The sequence below is a fragment of the Mytilus galloprovincialis genome, chromosome 6, assembly GCF_965363235.1.
Source record: "Mytilus galloprovincialis chromosome 6, xbMytGall1.hap1.1, whole genome shotgun sequence".
Classification (NCBI taxonomy): domain Eukaryota; kingdom Metazoa; phylum Mollusca; class Bivalvia; order Mytilida; family Mytilidae; genus Mytilus; species Mytilus galloprovincialis.
The window spans coordinates 73177812-73199386 of NC_134843.1; the positions used below are offsets into that span (position 1 = coordinate 73177812).

General features: G+C 35.3%; 18 non-coding genes across 18 annotated transcripts; all 18 read right to left on the bottom strand.

Moving 5' to 3' along the window:
- Positions 1 to 625: 625 nt before the first annotated feature.
- Positions 626 to 708, bottom strand: Trnal-uaa (transfer RNA leucine (anticodon UAA)). The gene has a single exon. It is a non-coding gene; the product is annotated as a tRNA-Leu (tRNA).
- A 598-nt stretch (positions 709 to 1306) lies between these two features.
- On the bottom strand, positions 1307 to 1389 carry Trnal-uaa (transfer RNA leucine (anticodon UAA)). The gene has a single exon. It is a non-coding gene; the product is annotated as a tRNA-Leu (tRNA).
- A 598-nt stretch (positions 1390 to 1987) lies between these two features.
- Trnal-uaa (transfer RNA leucine (anticodon UAA)) lies at positions 1988 to 2070 on the bottom strand. Its single transcript has one exon. It is a non-coding gene; the product is annotated as a tRNA-Leu (tRNA).
- A 598-nt stretch (positions 2071 to 2668) lies between these two features.
- Trnal-uaa (transfer RNA leucine (anticodon UAA)) lies at positions 2669 to 2751 on the bottom strand. The gene has a single exon. It is a non-coding gene; the product is annotated as a tRNA-Leu (tRNA).
- A 598-nt stretch (positions 2752 to 3349) lies between these two features.
- Positions 3350 to 3432, bottom strand: Trnal-uaa (transfer RNA leucine (anticodon UAA)). Its single transcript has one exon. It is a non-coding gene; the product is annotated as a tRNA-Leu (tRNA).
- Positions 3433 to 4030: 598 nt separating this feature from the next.
- Positions 4031 to 4113, bottom strand: Trnal-uaa (transfer RNA leucine (anticodon UAA)). The gene has a single exon. It is a non-coding gene; the product is annotated as a tRNA-Leu (tRNA).
- Positions 4114 to 4710: 597 nt separating this feature from the next.
- Trnal-uaa (transfer RNA leucine (anticodon UAA)) lies at positions 4711 to 4793 on the bottom strand. Its single transcript has one exon. It is a non-coding gene; the product is annotated as a tRNA-Leu (tRNA).
- Positions 4794 to 5391: 598 nt separating this feature from the next.
- Trnal-uaa (transfer RNA leucine (anticodon UAA)) lies at positions 5392 to 5474 on the bottom strand. The gene has a single exon. It is a non-coding gene; the product is annotated as a tRNA-Leu (tRNA).
- Positions 5475 to 6075: 601 nt separating this feature from the next.
- On the bottom strand, positions 6076 to 6158 carry Trnal-uaa (transfer RNA leucine (anticodon UAA)). The gene has a single exon. It is a non-coding gene; the product is annotated as a tRNA-Leu (tRNA).
- Positions 6159 to 6757: 599 nt separating this feature from the next.
- Trnal-uaa (transfer RNA leucine (anticodon UAA)) lies at positions 6758 to 6840 on the bottom strand. Its single transcript has one exon. It is a non-coding gene; the product is annotated as a tRNA-Leu (tRNA).
- Positions 6841 to 7438: 598 nt separating this feature from the next.
- On the bottom strand, positions 7439 to 7521 carry Trnal-uaa (transfer RNA leucine (anticodon UAA)). Its single transcript has one exon. It is a non-coding gene; the product is annotated as a tRNA-Leu (tRNA).
- Positions 7522 to 8119: 598 nt separating this feature from the next.
- Trnal-uaa (transfer RNA leucine (anticodon UAA)) lies at positions 8120 to 8202 on the bottom strand. Its single transcript has one exon. It is a non-coding gene; the product is annotated as a tRNA-Leu (tRNA).
- A 598-nt stretch (positions 8203 to 8800) lies between these two features.
- Trnal-uaa (transfer RNA leucine (anticodon UAA)) lies at positions 8801 to 8883 on the bottom strand. The gene has a single exon. It is a non-coding gene; the product is annotated as a tRNA-Leu (tRNA).
- A 598-nt stretch (positions 8884 to 9481) lies between these two features.
- Positions 9482 to 9564, bottom strand: Trnal-uaa (transfer RNA leucine (anticodon UAA)). The gene has a single exon. It is a non-coding gene; the product is annotated as a tRNA-Leu (tRNA).
- A 9706-nt stretch (positions 9565 to 19270) lies between these two features.
- Trnal-uaa (transfer RNA leucine (anticodon UAA)) lies at positions 19271 to 19353 on the bottom strand. Its single transcript has one exon. It is a non-coding gene; the product is annotated as a tRNA-Leu (tRNA).
- A 598-nt stretch (positions 19354 to 19951) lies between these two features.
- Trnal-uaa (transfer RNA leucine (anticodon UAA)) lies at positions 19952 to 20034 on the bottom strand. The gene has a single exon. It is a non-coding gene; the product is annotated as a tRNA-Leu (tRNA).
- Positions 20035 to 20636: 602 nt separating this feature from the next.
- Trnal-uaa (transfer RNA leucine (anticodon UAA)) lies at positions 20637 to 20719 on the bottom strand. The gene has a single exon. It is a non-coding gene; the product is annotated as a tRNA-Leu (tRNA).
- Positions 20720 to 21320: 601 nt separating this feature from the next.
- On the bottom strand, positions 21321 to 21403 carry Trnal-uaa (transfer RNA leucine (anticodon UAA)). Its single transcript has one exon. It is a non-coding gene; the product is annotated as a tRNA-Leu (tRNA).
- Positions 21404 to 21575: the final 172 nt, after the last annotated feature.

Consider the following 21575-nt stretch of genomic DNA (forward strand, 5'->3'; position numbering starts at 1 on the left):
GAAAAATGTCACTCTCCACATGAAATAATCCCAAAATTCTAATCATAAAACTCAATAAAAAAATTGTCCTTTCTAATAATTTATTTCAGGTCAAATCTACATATTTCTTTTCTCATCACATCAGCTCTATAAAACAGTTCTTATTGTTCATTTATGTCCATTTTTAAAATCACAGCATCCACAATTGTATGGCGGACTTATATTGTTTTTTAATTACGTCATCTGAGTTCCTCATCTCAAGGTCTATTAGGGATCCTGACCCAATTGCGAGAGAAAAAAAAGTTTATTATCTCATAAACGATCATTTCACCGAAAGAAAAAAAAAATCAATTCGCATCACGGGAGCAATTTTACATACAATATTTTTCCTTTTCATAAAAGTGTACTGCAAGGGCATATGATATCTGCTTAGTCATTTTTAGTGTTACTCCTGATTGCAGTTGCGCTATTAGGAAAAAATACTGCGGTAACAATTTAAAGCATTACTTACTGTTCTAGCAGCAACTGTAGATCTATATTTGGGAACTTTGATCGCATTGCTTATTCGATATTATAAGGAGCTTCACTTGCGTACAATTCACTCAGTTTCAGGCAAAATTTCAATTTGGTGTAATAAAAATAAGACTAGTGCGGGTGGGGTTCGAACCCACGCGGACATACGTCCATTGGAACTTAAGTCCAACGCCTTAACCACTCGGCCACCACACTGTTACAGATGGGGATCTTAAATGGTTACATGAATCTATAGCTACTTATCACAATGTTCGCATTTCATTTGTAAGGCGCAATTGTGTAGATCAAGTACCGCAAAGGAAAAATAATCAAATAGACAGCCTTTTCATCGAAAATCCCGTGCAATTCAACTGATTTCATGCTGAAACATTCAATTAAGTGAAACTTGATGTTTTGTCAACCCGAGTACCGTTACTGTAAGAATTTTCATAATTGCGAGAGAAAAAAAAGTTTATTATCTCATAAACGATCATTTCACCGAAAGAAAAAAAAAATCAATTCGCATCACGGGAGCAATTTTACATACAATATTTTTCCTTTTCATAAAAGTGTACTGCAAGGGCATATGATATCTGCTTAGTCATTTTTAGTGTTACTCCTGATTGCAGTTGCGCTATTAGGAAAAAATACTGCGGTAACAATTTAAAGCATTACTTACTGTTCTAGCAGCAACTGTAGGTCTATATTTGGGAACTTTGATCGCATTGCTTATTCGATATTATAAGGAGCTTCACTTGCGTACAATTCACTCAGTTTCAGGCAAAATTTCAATTTGGTGTAATAAAAATAAGACTAGTGCGGGTGGGGTTCGAACCCACGCGGACATACGTCCATTGGAACTTAAGTCCAACGCCTTAACCACTCGGCCACCACACTGTTACAGATGGGGATCTTAAATGGTTACATGAATCTATAGCTACTTATCACAATGTTCGCATTTCATTTGTAAGGCGCAATTGTGTAGATCAAGTACCGCAAAGGAAAAATAATCAAATAGACAGCCTTTTCATCGAAAATCCCGTGCAATTCAACTGATTTCATGCTGAAACATTCAATTAAGTGAAACTTGATGTTTTGTCAACCCGAGTACCGTTACTGTAAGAATTTTCATAATTGCGAGAGAAAAAAAAGTTTATTATCTCATAAACGATCATTTCACCGAAAGAAAAAAAAAATCAATTCGCATCACGGGAGCAATTTTACATACAATATTTTTCCTTTTCATAAAAGTGTACTGCAAGGGCATATGATATCTGCTTAGTCATTTTTAGTGTTACTCCTGATTGCAGTTGCGCTATTAGGAAAAAATACTGCGGTAACAATTTAAAGCATTACTTACTGTTCTAGCAGCAACTGTAGGTCTATATTTGGGAACTTTGATCGCATTGGTTATTCGATATTATAAGGAGCTTCACTTGCGTACAATTCACTCAGTTTCAGGCAAAATTTCAATTTGGTGTAATAAAAATAAGACTAGTGCGGGTGGGGTTCGAACCCACGCGGACATACGTCCATTGGAACTTAAGTCCAACGCCTTAACCACTCGGCCACCACACTGTTACAGATGGGGATCTTAAATGGTTACATGAATCTATAGCTACTTATCACAATGTTCGCATTTCATTTGTAAGGCGCAATTGTGTAGATCAAATACCGCAAAGGAAAAATAATCAAATAGACAGCCTTTTCATCGAAAATCCCGTGCAATTCAACTGATTTCATGCTGAAACATTCAATTAAGTGAAACTTGATGTTTTGTCAACCCGAGTACCGTTACTGTAAGAATTTTCATAATTGCGAGAGAAAAAAAAGTTTATTATCTCATAAACGATCATTTCACCGAAAGAAAAAAAAAATCAATTCGCATCACGGGAGCAATTTTACATACAATATTTTTCCTTTTCATAAAAGTGTACTGCAAGGGCATATGATATCTGCTTAGTCATTTTTAGTGTTACTCCTGATTGCAGTTGCGCTATTAGGAAAAAATACTGCGGTAACAATTTAAAGCATTACTTACTGTTCTAGCAGCAACTGTAGGTCTATATTTGGGAACTTTGATCGCATTGCTTATTCGATATTATAAGGAGCTTCACTTGCGTACAATTCACTCAGTTTCAGGCAAAATTTCAATTTGGTGTAATAAAAATAAGACTAGTGCGGGTGGGGTTCGAACCCACGCGGACATACGTCCATTGGAACTTAAGTCCAACGCCTTAACCACTCGGCCACCACACTGTTTCAGATGGGGATCTTAAATGGTTACATGAATCTATAGCTACTTATCACAATGTTCGCATTTCATTTGTAAGGCGCAATTGTGTAGATCAAATACCGCAAAGGAAAAATAATCAAATAGACAGCCTTTTCATCGAAAATCCCGTGCAATTCAACTGATTTCATGCTGAAACATTCAATTAAGTGAAACTTGATGTTTTGTCAACCCGAGTACCGTTACTGTAAGAATTTTCATAATTGCGAGAGAAAAAAAAGTTTATTATCTCATAAACGATCATTTCACCGAAAGAAAAAAAAAATCAATTCGCATCACGGGAGCAATTTTACATACAATATTTTTCCTTTTCATAAAAGTGTACTGCAAGGGCATATGATATCTGCTTAGTCATTTTTAGTGTTACTCCTGATTGCAGTTGCGCTATTAGGAAAAAATACTGCGGTAACAATTTAAAGCATTACTTACTGTTCTAGCAGCAACTGTAGGTCTATATTTGGGAACTTTGATCGCATTGCTTATTCGATATTATAAGGAGCTTCACTTGCGTACAATTCACTCAGTTTCAGGCAAAATTTCAATTTGGTGTAATAAAAATAAGACTAGTGCGGGTGGGGTTCGAACCCACGCGGACATACGTCCATTGGAACTTAAGTCCAACGCCTTAACCACTCGGCCACCACACTGTTTCAGATGGGGATCTTAAATGGTTACATGAATCTATAGCTACTTATCACAATGTTCGCATTTCATTTGTAAGGCGCAATTGTGTAGATCAAATACCGCAAAGGAAAAATAATCAAATAGACAGCCTTTTCATCGAAAATCCCGTGCAATTCAACTGATTTCATGCTGAAACATTCAATTAAGTGAAACTTGATGTTTTGTCAACCCGAGTACCGTTACTGTAAGAATTTTCATAATTGCGAGAGAAAAAAAAGTTTATTATCTCATAAACGATCATTTCACCGAAAGAAAAAAAAAATCAATTCGCATCACGGGAGCAATTTTACATACAATATTTTTCCTTTTCATAAAAGTGTACTGCAAGGGCATATGATATCTGCTTAGTCATTTTTAGTGTTACTCCTGATTGCAGTTGCGCTATTAGGAAAAAATACTGCGGTAACAATTTAAAGCATTACTTACTGTTCTAGCAGCAACTGTAGGTCTATATTTGGGAACTTTGATCGCATTGCTTATTCGATATTATAAGGAGCTTCACTTGCGTACAATTCACTCAGTTTCAGGCAAAATTTCAATTTGGTGTAATAAAAATAAGACTAGTGCGGGTGGGGTTCGAACCCACGCGGACATACGTCCATTGGAACTTAAGTCCAACGCCTTAACCACTCGGCCACCACACTGTTACAGATGGGGATCTTAAATGGTTACATGAATCTATAGCTACTTATCACAATGTTCGCATTTCATTTGTAAGGCGCAATTGTGTAGATCAAATACCGCATAGGAAAAATAATCAAATAGACAGCCTTTTCATCGAAAATCCCGTGCAATTCAACTGATTTCATGCTGAAACATTCAATTAAGTGAAACTTGATGTTTTGTCAACCCGAGTACCGTTACTGTAAGAATTTTCATAATTGCGAGAGAAAAAAAAGTTTATTATCTCATAAACGATCATTTCACCGAAAGAAAAAAAAATCAATTCGCATCACGGGAGCAATTTTACATACAATATTTTTCCTTTTCATAAAAGTGTACTGCAAGGGCATATGATATCTGCTTAGTCATTTTTAGTGTTACTCCTGATTGCAGTTGCGCTATTAGGAAAAAATACTGCGGTAACAATTTAAAGCATTACTTACTGTTCTAGCAGCAACTGTAGGTCTATATTTGGGAACTTTGATCGCATTGCTTATTCGATATTATAAGGAGCTTCACTTGCGTACAATTCACTCAGTTTCAGGCAAAATTTCAATTTGGTGTAATAAAAATAAGACTAGTGCGGGTGGGGTTCGAACCCACGCGGACATACGTCCATTGGAACTTAAGTCCAACGCCTTAACCACTCGGCCACCACACTGTTACAGATGGGGATCTTAAATGGTTACATGAATCTATAGCTACTTATCACAATGTTCGCATTTCATTTGTAAGGCGCAATTGTGTAGATCAAATACCGCATAGGAAAAATAATCAAATAGACAGCCTTTTCATCGAAAATCCCGTGCAATTCAACTGATTTCATGCTGAAACATTCAATTAAGTGAAACTTGATGTTTTGTCAACCCGAGTACCGTTACTGTAAGAATTTTCATAATTGCGAGAGAAAAAAAAGTTTATTATCTCATAAACGATCATTTCACCGAAAGAAAAAAAAAATCAATTCGCATCACGGGAGCAATTTTACATACAATATTTTTCCTTTTCATAAAAGTGTACTGCAAGGGCATATGATATCTGCTTAGTCATTTTTAGTGTTACTCCTGATTGCAGTTGCGCTATTAGGAAAAAATACTGCGGTAACAATTTAAAGCATTACTTACTGTTCTAGCAGCAACTGTAGGTCTATATTTGGGAACTTTGATCGCATTGCTTATTCGATATTATAAGGAGCTTCACTTGCGTACAATTCACTCAGTTTCAGGCAAAATTTCAATTTGGTGTAATAAAAATAAGACTAGTGCGGGTGGGGTTCGAACCCACGCGGACATACGTCCATTGGAACTTAAGTCCAACGCCTTAACCACTCGGCCACCACACTGTTACAGATGGGGATCTTAAATGGTTACATGAATCTATAGCTACTTATCACAATGTTCGCATTTCATTTGTAAGGCGCAATTGTGTAGATCAAATACCGCAAAGGAAAAATAATCAAATAGACAGCCTTTTCATCGAAAATCCCGTGCAATTCAACTGATTTCATGCTGAAACATTCAATTAAGTGAAACTTGATGTTTTGTCAACCCGAGTACCGTTACTGTAAGAATTTTCATAATTGCGAGAGAAAAAAAAGTTTATTATCTCATAAACGATCATTTCACCGAAAGAAAAAAAAATCAATTCGCATCACCGGAGCAATTTTACATACAATATTTTTCCTTTTCATAAAAGTGTACTGCAAGGGCATATGATATCTGCTTAGTCATTTTTAGTGTTACTCCTGATTGCAGTTGCGCTATTAGGAAAAAATACTGCGGTAACAATTTAAAGCATTACTTACTTACTGTTCTAGCAGCAACTGTAGGTCTATATTTGGGAACTTTGATCGCATTGCTTATTCGATATTATAAGGAGCTTCACTTGCGTACAATTCACTCAGTTTCAGGCAAAATTTCAATTTGGTGTAATAAAAATAAGACTAGTGCGGGTGGGGTTCGAACCCACGCGGACATACGTCCATTGGAACTTAAGTCCAACGCCTTAACCACTCGGCCACCACACTGTTACAGATGGGGATCTTAAATGGTTACATGAATCTATAGCTACTTATCACAATGTTCGCATTTCATTTGTAAGGCGCAATTGTGTAGATCAAATACCGCAAAGGAAAAATAATCAAATAGACAGCCTTTTCATCGAAAATCCCGTGCAATTCAACTGATTTCATGCTGAAACATTCAATTAAGTGAAACTTGATGTTTTGTCAACCCGAGTACCGTTACTGTAAGAATTTTCATAATTGCGAGAGAAAAAAAAGTTTATTATCTCATAAACGATCATTTCACCGAAAGAAAAAAAAAAATCAATTCGCATCACGGGAGCAATTTTACATACAATATTTTTCCTTTTCATAAAAGTGTACTGCAAGGGCATATGATATCTGCTTAGTCATTTTTAGTGTTACTCCTGATTGCAGTTGCGCTATTAGGAAAAAATACTGCGGTAACAATTTAAAGCATTACTTACTGTTCTAGCAGCAACTGTAGGTCTATATTTGGGAACTTTGATCGCATTGCTTATTCGATATTATAAGGAGCTTCACTTGCGTACAATTCACTCAGTTTCAGGCAAAATTTCAATTTGGTGTAATAAAAATAAGACTAGTGCGGGTGGGGTTCGAACCCACGCGGACATACGTCCATTGGAACTTAAGTCCAACGCCTTAACCACTCGGCCACCACACTGTTACAGATGGGGATCTTAAATGGTTACATGAATCTATAGCTACTTATCACAATGTTCGCATTTCATTTGTAAGGCGCAATTGTGTAGATCAAATACCGCAAAGGAAAAATAATCAAATAGACAGCCTTTTCATCGAAAATCCCGTGCAATTCAACTGATTTCATGCTGAAACATTCAATTAAGTGAAACTTGATGTTTTGTCAACCCGAGTACCGTTACTGTAAGAATTTTCATAATTGCGAGAGAAAAAAAAGTTTATTATCTCATAAACGATCATTTCACCGAAAGAAAAAAAAAATCAATTCGCATCACGGGAGCAATTTTACATACAATATTTTTCCTTTTCATAAAAGTGTACTGCAAGGGCATATGATATCTGCTTAGTCATTTTTAGTGTTACTCCTGATTGCAGTTGCGCTATTAGGAAAAAATACTGCGGTAACAATTTAAAGCATTACTTACTGTTCTAGCAGCAACTGTAGGTCTATATTTGGGAACTTTGATCGCATTGCTTATTCGATATTATAAGGAGCTTCACTTGCGTACAATTCACTCAGTTTCAGGCAAAATTTCAATTTGGTGTAATAAAAATAAGACTAGTGCGGGTGGGGTTCGAACCCACGCGGACATACGTCCATTGGAACTTAAGTCCAACGCCTTAACCACTCGGCCACCACACTGTTACAGATGGGGATCTTAAATGGTTACATGAATCTATAGCTACTTATCACAATGTTCGCATTTCATTTGTAAGGCGCAATTGTGTAGATCAAATACCGCATAGGAAAAATAATCAAATAGACAGCCTTTTCATCGAAAATCCCGTGCAATTCAACTGATTTCATGCTGAAACATTCAATTAAGTGAAACTTGATGTTTTGTCAACCCGAGTACCGTTACTGTAAGAATTTTCATAATTGCGAGAGAAAAAAAAGTTTATTATCTCATAAACGATCATTTCACCGAAAGAAAAAAAAAATCAATTCGCATCACGGGAGCAATTTTACATACAATATTTTTCCTTTTCATAAAAGTGTACTGCAAGGGCATATGATATCTGCTTAGTCATTTTTAGTGTTACTCCTGATTGCAGTTGCGCTATTAGGAAAAAATACTGCGGTAACAATTTAAAGCATTACTTACTGTTCTAGCAGCAACTGTAGGTCTATATTTGGGAACTTTGATCGCATTGCTTATTCGATATTATAAGGAGCTTCACTTGCGTACAATTCACTCAGTTTCAGGCAAAATTTCAATTTGGTGTAATAAAAATAAGACTAGTGCGGGTGGGGTTCGAACCCACGCGGACATACGTCCATTGGAACTTAAGTCCAACGCCTTAACCACTCGGCCACCACACTGTTACAGATGGGGATCTTAAATGGTTACATGAATCTATAGCTACTTATCACAATGTTCGCATTTCATTTGTAAGGCGCAATTGTGTAGATCAAATATCGCAAAGGAAAAATAATCAAATAGACAGCCTTTTCATCGAAAATCCCGTGCAATTCAACTGATTTCATGCTGAAACATTCAATTAAGTGAAACTTGATGTTTTGTCAACCCGAGTACCGTTACTGTAAGAATTTTCATAATTGCGAGAGAAAAAAAAGTTTATTATCTCATAAACGATCATTTCACCGAAAGAAAAAAAAAATCAATTCGCATCACGGGAGCAATTTTACATACAATATTTTTCCTTTTCATAAAAGTGTACTGCAAGGGCATATGATATCTGCTTAGTCATTTTTAGTGTTACTCCTGATTGCAGTTGCGCTATTAGGAAAAAATACTGCGGTAACAATTTAAAGCATTACTTACTGTTCTAGCAGCAACTGTAGGTCTATATTTGGGAACTTTGATCGCATTGCTTATTCGATATTATAAGGAGCTTCACTTGCGTACAATTCACTCAGTTTCAGGCAAAATTTCAATTTGGTGTAATAAAAATAAGACTAGTGCGGGTGGGGTTCGAACCCACGCGGACATACGTCCATTGGAACTTAAGTCCAACGCCTTAACCACTCGGCCACCACACTGTTACAGATGGGGATCTTAAATGGTTACATGAATCTATAGCTACTTATCACAATGTTCGCATTTCATTTGTAAGGCGCAATTGTGTAGATCAAATATCGCAAAGGAAAAATAATCAAATAGACAGCCTTTTCATCGAAAATCCCGTGCAATTCAACTGATTTCATGCTGAAACATTCAATTAAGTGAAACTTGATGTTTTGTCAACCCGAGTACCGTTACTGTAAGAATTTTCATAATTGCGAGAGAAAAAAAAGTTTATTATCTCATAAACGATCATTTCACCGAAAGAAAAAAAAAATCAATTCGCATCACGGGAGCAATTTTACATACAATATTTTTCCTTTTCATAAAAGTGTACTGCAAGGGCATATGATATCTGCTTAGTCATTTTTAGTGTTACTCCTGATTGCAGTTGCGCTATTAGGAAAAAATACTGCGGTAACAATTTAAAGCATTACTTACTGTTCTAGCAGCAACTGTAGGTCTATATTTGGGAACTTTGATCGCATTGCTTATTCGATATTATAAGGAGCTTCACTTGCGTACAATTCACTCAGTTTCAGGCAAAATTTCAATTTGGTGTAATAAAAATAAGACTAGTGCGGGTGGGGTTCGAACCCACGCGGACATACGTCCATTGGAACTTAAGTCCAACGCCTTAACCACTCGGCCACCACACTGTTACAGATGGGGATCTTAAATGGTTACATGAATCTATAGCTACTTATCACAATGTTCGCATTTCATTTGTAAGGCGCAATTGTGTAGATCAAATACCGCAAAGGAAAAATAATCAAATAGACAGCCTTTTCATCGAAAATCCCGTGCAATTCAACTGATTTCATGCTGAAACATTCAATTAAGTGAAACTTGATGTTTTGTCAACCCGAGTACCGTTACTGTAAGAATTTTCATAATTGCGAGAGAAAAAAAAGTTTATTATCTCATAAACGATCATTTCACCGAAAGAAAAAAAAAATCAATTCGCATCACGGGAGCAATTTTACATACAATATTTTTCCTTTTCATAAAAGTGTACTGCAAGGGCATATGATATCTGCTTAGTCATTTTTAGTGTTACTCCTGATTGCAGTTGCGCTATTAGGAAAAAATACTGCGGTAACAATTTAAAGCATTACTTACTGTTCTAGCAGCAACTGTAGGTCTATATTTGGGAACTTTGATCGCATTGCTTATTCGATATTATAAGGAGCTTCACTTGCGTACAATTCACTCAGTTTCAGGCAAAATTTCAATTTGGTGTAATAAAAATAAGACTAGTGCGGGTGGGGTTCGAACCCACGCGGACATACGTCCATTGGAACTTAAGTCCAACGCCTTAACCACTCCACCACCACACTGTTTCAGATGGGGATCTTATAAATGGTTACATGAATCTATAGCTACTTATCACAATGTTCGCATTTCATTTGTAAGGCGCAATTGTGTAGATCAAATACCGCAAAGGAAAAATAATCAAATAGACAGCCTTTTCATCGAAAATCCCGTGCAATTCAACTGATTTCATGCTGAAACATTCAATTAAGTGAAACTTGATGTTTTGTCAACCCGAGTACCGTTACTGTAAGAATTTTCATAATTGCGAGAGAAAAAAAAGTTTATTATCTCATAAACAATCATTTCACCGAAAGAAAAAAAAAATCAATTCGCATCACGGGAGCAATTTTACATACAATATTTTTCCTTTTCATACAAGTGTGGACACAGATGAGTGTGGATAGTATGTATGGATGTTTGACAGTGTCTTATGACAAAATGAGTTCTATGTTTTTTCTATATGGTGTTATTAACTATGTTGCACGATGACAACCAAATATGAGCATTATGAGTGTTATTTATTAAATTTTTTATGCCCCCACCTACAATAGTAGATAGGCATTATGTTTTCTGGTCTGTGGGTCCGTTCGTTCGTTTGTCCCGCTTTAGGTTAAAGTTTTTGGTCAAGATAGTTTTTGATGAAGCTGAAGTCCAATCAACTCGAAACTTAGTACACATGTTCATTATGATATGATCTTTCTAATTTTAAAGCCAAATTAGACTTTTGACCCCAATTTCACGGTCCATTGAACATAGAAAATGGAAGTGGGAGTTTCAGGTTAAAGTTTTTGGTCAAAGTAGTTTTTGATGAAGCTGAATTCCAATCAACTTGAAACTTACTACACTTGTTGCATATGATATGATCTTTCTAATTTCAAAACTCATAACTGCTCCAAAAGTAATCTGATAGAATTTCAAGCATTTTAAGCCAATATTATCAACATCTACTAATGAGTCTTAATATGTCTACATATCTAAAAAGTCATAGTATTCAAAAGGTAATGCAAAATTATTCCTTTTCATTTTTTTTGTTATATGGATACACATTTGAGTGATACATGTACCAATACAATATTTGTTGTGGTATGAAAGTGCAGTAATTAGCATTTACTGTAACTATGTTAATTCACACAAATTGAAAAATAAACAAATGAATGGACCAGATGCTCTGCAGAGCCCAGCTTTATACGACTGCAGAGGTCGAAGCCTGAACAGTTGGGGCTAGTATTGACACAACATTCAAGCTGGAAACAGCTCTGAGTTTGAATTGTGATTAAATAGATGACACAGCTTAGGTTTCTGACACAGAATGAATGTGGTCTAATGAACTTAAATATTTGTTTTGCTTTTGTGTTGGGAGCAATTCACTATGCTGCTGAATATTAATCCTTTCAAACATAAATATCTTAAGAAATTTTCTTTTTAATTTCTGAAATGAGAAACATTTAGAGGAGACAAACTTCAGTTAAGAGATCAGAAACTAAAAAAATGTATAATTTTTCCATTTGTAAAAGGGCATACCCTAGAAAGTGCTTGCAATCACTGAATGGTTATTAATGACTGCTTTAATTTATCAGTTGGTAATAAAGTGAATATTGCATTGTATATTGTATAATTGATTTAAGTTGACTGAACAAAGAAAGATAACTCCAATTTTCAAAGAAGATTTCATAAAGCATTGGTATTAGGTAATTCAAGAACCATTCTGGACAAACTCCAATTAAGGGTCTTGAATTTACAAAAATGTTTGTTTTTGGTCCGTAATTATTAGACTGTTTGTCCCATAACCCACACAATATATCCGAACCTTCTACTTATGGTATTAAACATTGTGGTACAATTTCAGAACAATTGAAATACTTATACACAACTTTTTAAACCGACACTAGATTAAAGCTTGTTTTGGGCACCTTTGTACCCCTTATTCCTAAACCTTAGGGACCATAACCCCCAAAATCAATCCCAAGCTTCCTTTTGTGGTTATAAACGTTGTGTTATAATTTTGTTGATTTCTGTTGACTTATAATAAAGTTATTATCCAGAAACCATCTTTCGGACAGGATACCAATTTACGACCCCAAATTTTGTGGAGCTACCATTTGATTTTTATGGGGGGGGGGGGGGGGGGGGGGGGGGGGGGGCTAGGATGAAAAATTTTGTCCTGCCTTTTTTTTTAGTTGTAATCTCTGTCTTGCCTTTTTATTTTTCAGTCTATTCGGTTCTGCCTCTTTTTTTCTTAGCTTATCCTGACTTTTTTACAACAATTGTCATCCTGCCTTTTTTTTTTTTGCCAAGTTACTCATCCTGCCTTTTTTTTTACTCAAAATCCTGTCCTGCCTTTTTTTTCAAATTTCATCCTAGCTCCCCCCATAAAAATCAAATGGTAGCTCCCTTAGACTGGATAGGCCTTATATTTTTTTCCCCTCCTAATTGAAGGACCGTTTACACTCAGGGCCGAGTCATCAGCAGGCAATACAGATGTATTAAAACAACCTAGCATCATATTGCTAGTAGTGGGAGTAGCATTGTCCGGTAAATTTGTTCCCACTTTTTTTTATAAAATGTATGGTTCAAATCAAAATAGAATGCTTTTATCTCCTGAATACTTACATTGTACATAGAGATGATACTACTTTGACAAATCCTTGTCCATTAGAGTTGTCTGTCAAATCTTAATTTCACAAAGAATGAATTGCATAACAATGAACTGAGCTCAAAGCAAAGTACTTTAATAATACACTTAGACAAAGAGCTAAATCCAGTGATATACTTTGTACTACAGGTCCTTCATGACCATCCATCCACCCAAACCATATCTCAATAACATTCCATACTACATGATTGGATTCAGAAGTCCTGAAAAAGACATGACTTTTTTTTATCTTGTTTTAAGTATATATGCACAGGTTAAACCTTTATTGTGGATATAATCATTCAGTATCTAGCAACTATCAATTTGCTTCATGCACATATTGATATAGGTTGATTGCTCCTCTGTTGGAAATTAGAACACACCTCCATCTAATTTTAGTCAACTGACGAAGAAAAATTCAAAACTATATAAAATGTTATCTAAGACTTGTCAGTGTCTATTTCCTTTGCCACTGAATAAGATTCCATATTTACAACCAATGAAAATCAAATATCCCTCTAATAGACTAAGCATTGAAATCGTTTTCTAAAATGGTAGTTATGTGGAACCTAGAACTAAAAAAATTGAAACAATATATCTTAAATATTTCAAATGCATGTACATTTAATAATTCTCCAAAATTCACTTTATTTTTCCTTTTTTGGTTTTCTGTTGGAGACTGTATATTGACCTCTATGTAGCCTTTTCAACTTATAAAAGGGGGGATACATTTCCATAGAATTAAACTTTTCTGAAAGAATTGATTCCATTTATTTTCAATAAACAATAAATATTGAAGTCTATAACAGGCATCTAGGAACAGGCTCAACATTATTTCTAAACATGTATTAATATATACCAAAATGTGGACAAACCTACATTAAATATTCTACTTCAACGACTTTAATTAGTGAAGTAGATCAAATTAAAAGTCACAATGGTTAAAAACTCCAATGGCAGTCTTTCCTGCTAAAATCTTGATGTGTAGAATGTGATATACCATTTTTGGGTCTATATACTGTCCTTTAAATTTAGGTCATTTTGACACGGCAAAATATGAAAAAAATGTAAACTATGGTCTGGAAAGCACACAGTTTGTGATATTTTAAGGTATCTTTACTAAGAAAACCTGCAAATCTCAGTGGCAGATCCAGAACTTTTCAAAAAGGTGTGGGGGCTCTGATGGACCAGAGGGTTGCCCACTCCCATCAAGCTTCAATGATTTCTTACATATATGTCATAAGCTAAATTTCCCCCACCCCCTTGGTCTGTCTATGCATCTGTTTATCGTTCTGCGAAATAGTACTAATACTAATTTTTCCCCTCCCTTACCTGGCCCTAGACAGTTGCTTACCTTTGTAAACATTTTATAATTATAGTCAGGTATATATTGATTGAGAGTAACTTACATAGTAGTTAATGGGACTCTTTTTCACACGGTTCTGTGAAATATAATACGGCAAATATATACCCGTACATACTATCCGCATAACACAGAAATCTGATAGATTTTCACTTCTCTGGGAAAAATCAACCTGTGAAATGAAATACCATGCCTGGAAAAAAATTACCGGGACAAATTATCCTCAGGATAAAATATCACAGAGGACGAAATAAACCGTTACATTACATGAGAAGCCGGTTTGGTTACAAATAATTATGTCACGTGAAGGCGCACTGACATCACAATTTGCATTAATTTTGCAATACACTACAGTTCACTCATACAGAACCCATTATCATGCAAACATGCAACGTGAATGTGATTGATTATCAAATAATACAGAATTTATGCACGTACAGTTAATATAGAAGAAATTAGTTCATCAAATGTGAGTTCGTGATCTTGTGGTTAAGACCGATGGCTACAGTGCTGAAAGTCCTGAATTAGATTCTCACTTGGGGTGCTAAAAATATCAGTACATCAGAAGGGTAATTTTCACCCTCTCACACACATCTTTGTTAATGTTCCGGGATTGTTGAAAACTTGCATATTCATCAATATTTGATTTTGTGGTTTTAACAATCCAGACAGACAAATAGCAATAAGGTGTTTAGGAAAACATGACCCAAAACCTCCTTCATATATGACAAAAATACATGGGAACTCATATTGTATGGTCAAATGTGTTCAATATGAAAATTGAAATTAAGATGGTAAAATCAAATATTAGCCGTTACTGTAAATGGACTTAAAGTATGACTTTTCAGCAAATTTAAAGGGAAATGACACGGAAGGGGCCAAATAGTGTTCAAGGGGAGCAAATGCTATTTAAATTAGTATGCAGGTTTTAAATATAGAGGGAAGTTGAGTCATCTTTTTGGGTGAAGTTAAATACTGACTAGTGTGTGGTTCTCATTGGGTCTAAGCGTGACCAATATTGACAATTTTTCGCAAGCGTGAAACGTGAAAGTCAAATTATTGTGTCATGAAAACGGGAAATGAGGTCTGTCGTGAAAACGGGAAATGGGGTTCTGCAGGACCCCGGAAATGACAAAAAAATGAAAATTGCTCATGTACATAGTGTAAGCGGGATATGGGAATCTGACAAAACAGTAAGTGGGATCTGGGATCAGAACACCACCCCCCCCAATGAGACCCCCTTATGTAGATTTACCTTCTAATTCTATATAAAAAAACACAACTAAGAACTACGTTTAATTCACTTTGACTACTGATATGCAAACCTAGAAATATTTCATAAAATAGTGATTGAAAGATTCATAACACTTTGAAAGGATAATTCAGACACGTGTTACGCGGGGAGCATGTTTTAAATTTGTTTACAAATAATAATGTCACGTGATCGCGCACTGACCTCAAGTTGCATCGCCCTTACAATTCACTAACACAGTGTAGATACTATTCTGTACGCTATCCGGAAGTCGCGATTTTCGAAACGAGAACTTTTTGGATCACATTTTAAATTTGATGGGTATACTGAATGAAACGGTAAGTTGATCATCTGTACATTGCTTAATGATTAATTCAGCCGACATCGATATTCTCAAATGGTTTAGAATTAAATTCCGCACATTCAATATTCGTGTCTTTGCCTTAATCAAGAGATTTTCAAGTGCATCACTAAGAAAAATCAATTGGCGAACCTAAAAACAATCTTTTTACCCTCTTAGTGTACAAATTAACGTAAAAACCAGACTTAATTAACTCAATGAAGTATATTTCAAGTGGTGGTAAAAGTTTCAACCAGATCTTTGATGCCAGAAATAAGAAAATTACACTTGTTTGAATTTCTCACTGTACGATCAGTCTCGCTTGTTTATTTTAAAACTGTATGATCAGTCTTTATGTCACTGTATTCTAGTGGTGATTTCAAAGTTATTTACGATACATTAGAAGGTGGCATTTTTCTAAATAACACAAATATATTTCAATACATTCACATCCTGAAAACTTATGAAACATGTTTTAGCTTGATAGGGTGTACTCGACTTACTACATTAAGTATAAGGATGTTTAAATGTTGCTAAAATAAGAGGAAGGTTTGATGTATACTAGTATATAAGTTTTCAATACTTAAAATTGTACAAACACACAGATTTAGTTGTTATATAAAAATGCATGTATTTACACACATTCGAGGCCGTACTGTAGCCTATAATTGATCACAGTTCCTTCACTTTGTTTAAGATGTAGAGCTATATAAAAAAAGAAGATGTGGTATGATTGCCAATGAGACAACTATCCACAAAAGACCAAAATGACACAGACATTAACAACTATAGGTCACCGTACGGCCTTCAACAATGAACAAAGCCCATACCGCATAGTGAGCTATAAAAGGCCCCGATAAGACAATGTAAAACAATTCAAACGAGAAAACTGTCTCTTTGACACTCAATTGTACACCACTTTGTCAAGCGGGGGGTTATAGTGATAAAGAAGTCCGTCTTTCCGTTCGTCCGTTGGACCGGTACAATATGTTTCGCCGGTTTTGTAAGCGCATCTCCTCATAAACCACTTAATATACATTGGGGGTTCCGGCCATTTTTAAATGGAGAGGGGTCCAATCCAGGAGAAAAGGGGATTCCAAATATATGTTCCCATACAAATGAATTGATAGTTAAAAAAGGGTTTCAAACTGCCGGATCCCCTTTTTTTTGAATCCGTCACTGATATAACTATTAATTAATCTTATTCGGATTCCTTATCATAAATGATAATGACTGTATTGTGTACCGTCTATTTCGAATTTTAGTAAAAAATCTTTTATGGGGTTACTTTATATAAGATACGGACTTGAACATTACATTATATGGGGGCACCCATCAGGTATTTCCAACACCTCCTAAACCAATCATTAAAGTTTTCTGAAATTGCTCCATTTTTACTCGATTAATGCATTATGGACCTTCTATTTCTGTAAACTTACCAAAATTATATCACATGAATTATCCCCCTACGCAAAGCTGTCTTTATCCATTTTTTGTTATTTTAAAAGACAAGCTTGATTTATGTTATCATCAATTGGTCAACGGCGGACGGTGTAAATAATCTTTAAAAATGTAATAGCTAAACAGATAACTGTAACGATACACTATTACAAAGTCCACAAGCGAATCATGTATTACTTTTTAGGCATTTGATTTTAAATAAGACTGATGGAACAAAAATACAATTATTTTGCCGTCTAAAAAATTCATCAGAAATATATTTGTATTGTCTGATGAAAGTAATTACACGTTATAGCTCCCTGGATAGTTCATAATATCACATATACACGTATATACCTTCAAATTGCTGTTGTTTTTTCTTCAAAATCACGACTGGTCATACAGTCAAAAAATCTGAAATCGCTTCTAGAATACAGTCAGTTCTAGACTGATCGTACAGTAATTTATTTTGGGATCCTCAAAGAAAACATATTTTTTATGGGAAATACGAATATTCTACTTAAATACGAAAAGAATATTGAAACAGTATATATTTAACTGTAAACTGATGCAAATATTTGCAATAAAAGATTATTTGCTTTGTACTACGAGAGCAAAATTGTCCATCGATTTCACTTTTTTCTACAAAGTTGATGTGATGCACACGTATATTTTATATTCTAATGCATGTTTTTGTTACAGTTACTCATATTTACGATGCTATATATACCTTGAAGATGTTCAAAGCACTTTGTAGATATAGGAGTAAACAAATGATGAGAAAAGTTACCGTAGGCAAAACCGTCCTGTTAGCCAGTTGGAAATCATCGCTTCGAAAATCGCGACTTCCGGATAGCGTACAGAATAGTATCTACACTGTGACTAATACATGACCATTTTCATGCGAACATGCAACGTGAATGTGATTGGTTATCATATAATACAGAAATAATGCATGCACAGTTTAAGAAGAAATTAGTTCAATAAATCGATGCGATTTTCACTTTTGACACGAATAGGTCGGGTTGACATTACTGTCATCGGAGATAATATTGAGATAAATGGGATAAAACGGACCGTCAAAAAGGTCTAGAGGAGCACATCAGTAGAACCTTAACATTAATAAGTAATACTTACCAAAATTTCTCTAATTAAAGAACTATATAACTGAAATTTCACAAAGATAACGGTAAACATTTTGTTGATGGTGATGATGCTATTATCGATCCGTTGAATTCAGGGTCAACGGAATTTTTTGCGTTGCGTTTAAATCATTGAGGCCATCTATTTTTATTGCGGGTTCCACATATATAAATCGGAATTAAAGAAAAAATGGAATGTTGTTAGCAGAATCAAAACAGAAATGATGAACATTGCAACATTTTCAGCAAAATATAAATAGGATGGAGGATCTGTGTATTCACATTATTTGTAAAACTCTCCTTATTCATGTGAAGCGTGTGCTTTACATCGAGGCTTGCTATGCTTATCATTGACGCCACAGTACTTCAACCAATCAGACAATGTTTATTTTGGGCATTTGACTTTTTTTAACTCAGATTTTGGAATATTTTAATCGAAATTATAGAAAAATGGAATGTTGTTAGTACATATAAAATAGAAAATGATGAATACTTTTAGCTAAAGATAATTTGGATGGGGGTTCTGTGTATTCACATTATTTGCACAACTCTCCTTACTGATGCCATATTTTGGAATTTCCGTGACCTAAATGGTTCGCGAAAATTAATATTTTTATATATAGTATAGTAAAAAGTGTACTGCAAGGGCATATGATATCTGCTTAGTCATTTTTAGTGTTACTCCTGATTGCAGTTGCGCTATTAGGAAAAAATACTGCGGTAACAATTTAAAGCATTACTTACTGTTCTAGCAGCAACTGTAGGTCTATATTTGGGAACTTTGATCGCATTGCTTATTCGATATTATAAGGAGCTTCACTTGCGTACAATTCACTCAGTTTCAGGCAAAATTTCAATTTGGTGTAATAAAAATAAGACTAGTGCGGGTGGGGTTCGAACCCACGCGGACATACGTCCATTGGAACTTAAGTCCAACGCCTTAACCACTCGGCCACCACACTGTTACAGATGGGGATCTTAAATGGTTACATGAATCTATAGCTACTTATCACAATGTTCGCATTTCATTTGTAAGGCGCAATTGTGTAGATCAAATACCGCAAAGGAAAAATAATCAAATAGACAGCCTTTTCATCGAAAATCCCGTGCAATTCAACTGATTTCATGCTGAAACATTCAATTAAGTGAAACTTGATGTTTTGTCAACCCGAGTACCGTTACTGTAAGAATTTTCATAATTGCGAGAGAAAAAAAAGTTTATTATCTCATAAACGATCATTTCACCGAAAGAAAAAAAAAATCAATTCGCATCACGGGAGCAATTTTACATACAATATTTTTCCTTTTCATAAAAGTGTACTGCAAGGGCATATGATATCTGCTTAGTCATTTTTAGTGTTACTCCTGATTGCAGTTGCGCTATTAGGAAAAAATACTGCGGTAACAATTTAAAGCATTACTTACTGTTCTAGCAGCAACTGTAGGTCTATATTTGGGAACTTTGATCGCATTGCTTATTCGATATTATAAGGAGCTTCACTTGCGTACAATTCACTCAGTTTCAGGCAAAATTTCAATTTGGTGTAATAAAAATAAGACTAGTGCGGGTGGGGTTCGAACCCACGCGGACATACGTCCATTGGAACTTAAGTCCAACGCCTTAACCACTCGGCCACCACACTGTTACAGATGGGGATCTTAAATGGTTACATGAATCTATAGCTACTTATCACAATGTTCGCATTTCATTTGTAAGGCGCAATTGTGTAGATCAAATACCGCAAAGGAAAAATAATCAAATAGACAGCCTTTTCATCGAAAATCCCGTGCAATTCAACTGATTTCATGCTGAAACATTCAATTAAGTGAAACTTGATGTTTTGTCAACCCGAGTACCGTTACTGTAAGAATTTTCATAATTGCGAGAGAAAAAAAAGTTTATTATCTCATAAACGATCATTTCACCGAAAGAAAAAAAAAATCAATTCGCATCACGGGAGCAATTTTACATACAATATTTTTCCTTTTCATAAAAGTGTACTGCAAGGGCATATGATATCTGCTTAGTCATTTTTAGTGTTACTCCTGATTGCAGTTGCGCTATTAGGAAAAAATACTGCGGTAACAATTTAAAGCATTACTTACTTACTGTTCTAGCAGCAACTGTAGGTCTATATTTGGGAACTTTGATCGCATTGCTTATTCGATATTATAAGGAGCTTCACTTGCGTACAATTCACTCAGTTTCAGGCAAAATTTCAATTTGGTGTAATAAAAATAAGACTAGTGCGGGTGGGGTTCGAACCCACGCGGACATACGTCCATTGGAACTTAAGTCCAACGCCTTAACCACTCGGCCACCACACTGTTACAGATGGGGATCTTAAATGGTTACATGAATCTATAGCTACTTATCACAATGTTCGCATTTCATTTGTAAGGCGCAATTGTGTAGATCAAATACCGCAAAGGAAAAATAATCAAATAGACAGCCTTTTCATCGAAAATCCCGTGCAATTCAACTGATTTCATGCTGAAACATTCAATTAAGTGAAACTTGATGTTTTGTCAACCCGAGTACCGTTACTGTAAGAATTTTCATAATTGCGAGAGAAAAAAAAGTTTATTATCTCATAAACGATCATTTCACCGAAAGAAAAAAAAATCAATTCGCATCACCGGAGCAATTTTACATACAATATTTTTCCTTTTCATAAAAGTGTACTGCAAGGGCATATGATATCTGCTTAGTCATTTTTAGTGTTACTCCTGATTGCAGTTGCGCTATTAGGAAAAAATACTGCGGTAACAATTTAAAGCATTACTTACTTACTGTTCTAGCAGCAACTGTAGGTCTATATTTGGGAACTTTGATCGCATTGCTTATTCGATATTATAAGGAGCTTCACTTGCGTACAATTCACTCAGTTTCAGGCAAAATTTCAATTTGGTGTAATAAAAATAAGACTAGTGCGGGTGGGGTTCGAACCCACGCGGACATACGTCCATTGGAACTTAAGTCCAACGCCTTAACCACTCGGCCACCACACTGTTACAGATGGGGATCTTAAATGGTTACATGAATCTATAGCTACTTATCACAATGTTCGCATTTCATTTGTAAGGCGCAATTGTGTAGATCAAATACCGCAAAGGAAAAATAATCAAATAGACAGCCTTTTCATCGAAAATCCCGTGCAATTCAACTGATTTCATGCTGAAA